The sequence below is a fragment of the Theobroma cacao genome, chromosome 3 (assembly GCF_000208745.1).
Source record: "Theobroma cacao cultivar B97-61/B2 chromosome 3, Criollo_cocoa_genome_V2, whole genome shotgun sequence".
Taxonomy (NCBI): Eukaryota; Viridiplantae; Streptophyta; class Magnoliopsida; order Malvales; family Malvaceae; genus Theobroma; species Theobroma cacao.
In genome coordinates, this window is record NC_030852.1 from 8,029,349 (window position 1) to 8,031,906 (window position 2,558).

Here is a 2,558-nt window from a genome sequence, read left to right on the forward strand (position 1 = left end):
CTTGACTTATGGCTTTAAGGGTGATATTATTTGAGTCTCTGTAAAGTCAATGTGATTTCCAAAATTGAACCCATTTTAAGTTGGGTCAAGGCTTGATTAAGCCAAGAAACTTTCAAGATTTTCAAAATTGAAACCATTTTTAAATGGATCAAGCCCTTATCAAGTCAAGCAATTTTCAAGATTATTTTTTTTAAAAAAATTCAAATCCATTTTTGAATGGTCAAGCCTTGATCAAGTCAAGGAGTGTTCAAGATTTTTATAATCAAATTCATTTTTGAATGGATAGAGCCTTGATCAAGTCAAGGAATTTTCATATTTTCAAAATTGAATACATTTTTGAATGGATTGAGCCTTGATTGAGTCAAGGAGTTTTCAAATTTGTTAAAAATCGAATCAATTTTTTAATGGATTGAGCCTAGATCAAGTCAAGGATTTTTCAAAGTTGTCAAAAATTGAATTGACTTTCTAACGAATCAAGCTTTGATCAAGTCAGTGAGTTTTCAAGATTTTTAAAACCGAGTCCATTTTTGAATGGATCAAGCCTTAATCAAGACAAGGAATATTCATATTTTTCAAAATCGAATCCATTTTTGAATGGTTTGAGCCTTGATCAAGTCAAGGAATATTCATATTTTTCATAATCGAATCCATTTTTGAATTGATCGAATCTTAATCAAGTCCGGGAGTCTTCAAAGTTATCAAAAATCAAATTCATTTTTGGATGAATCGATTCTTGATCAAGTGAAGGAGTTTTCAAAATTTTTGAAAATTGAATCCATTTCTAAATGAATCAAGCCTTGATCAACTCAAGAATTCAAAGTTTATGTTTTCTAAAATCATAACCCATTTCTAGATGTATCAAGCCTTAATGAAGTCAAGGTATTTTCAGAGTAATCAAAATCAAACCCATTTTCAATTGGATTGAACTTCCGCTTGATTAGAGTCAAGGAATTAACTAAAATTTTCAAATCGAATTCTTTTTCACATGGGTCGAGCCTTGGTCAAAACCAAGAACTATGTCTTAACCTTATTTAGAAAGAAATGAGGAATGTTTTCCTTCTTACTATCTTCTCTTACCAAAATGGCATCTACATCTTTGCTCAATTCCCAATTCTCACAAATGCATAAAGAAAGGCAATTGTAGACACCCCATTTGTCCAAGGTGTTTTCCCAATTTTGGAATTAAAAAAATACAAAAAATTGAAAAATAAAAAAAATACAAAATAAAAATAAAGTAAATAAATACAAAAAATCATAACAATACCAAAATTAAAAAAGAAATAAAATGGGAAAGAGGTAGACCGAATAAGTATAAAAAAACCAAAAAAAAGAGGTAAGATTAAAAAATTAATGTTATGTAATCCTATCCTTATCTTTCTTTCAGTATCATCCTTAATCTTGATAAATCTCTATCTAAATCACAAAAAATCTATCTAAATCTTTAAATTTAAGGGTATAAAAACCCTTTTCAAGCATAATTAATAGAGAAAAACACAACAAAAATTAGTAAAAAAAAAGGCTTAAATCTAGGAAAATCAAGAGTTTTTGCTTTTAGAAAAACTAGTCAACTAAAGGCAAGTGGAGGTTAAAAGGAGGAAAATGATATTTTTTAGGTGGAAACCAAAGTCAGCGAGTGATGAACAACAGTTGACACGATGACAAACTATGATCCAATTTAAAATTCTAGAATGGGAAAGGAAAAAGGCAAGTTAAAGAGAAAAGCTCTATTTTAGAGAGAAAGAAAGAGGAAACGAAAAAGAATAAGGAAGAAAGGGTTGGGTTTATTTTTATACTTTCACTTGCTTTATAAGGTTTAAAGTGATTATAATATTGAAAGGACAAAAACCATGATAAAAATTATTTGAATAAGTTTTGAAGTTAAGTTCTTCATGTTTAAAAATTCCATGCAATTGACTTTGAAATGTCTAAGGGTTTTGCATCAAATTGGAATCTGTTAGCCTTGAGTTACATCATGTTTTGATTTGAAAAAAATTGCATGATATCTCAAGTCTAATGTCATGACCCAAATTTTCGGGCCATGACTAGCGCAAAGGCCCAATAAACGTAGTCTATTAAGCCCAAGCAAGGCTATCGATTTATCCTACTCATCATTCCATTAAATATCGCTAATTCATATTTCATACTTTTGAATCAAAATAGTGATATACATTGCCAACTCGTACCGGCATTACTCTTTAAAAATTTACATACAATGCCTACAACATGTATTCTAATAATTTACATTAAGCTTGTCTATACAAAACAAAATAACACTCGACTTTCAACGGAGGGACTCGGATGAATGAACAGCTACTGAATGTCGAGACACCTGCCAAAAGATGGACACAGGTCTATAAGGACACCTCGTCCTAGTTACTGGCTGCCTCGTGATCTGAAAACATGAATTTGAAAATGGTGACTATAAACCCAGTGAGTGAACAAGGAAGGGAACAAGCATACCATAAGGAATCTTTAATGAAATCATGATGCATTCTTTTTCAAAACAATGCAATTTGTTTCTATTCTTATTAAAAACCCCTCATCAAGCCTTTAAATGA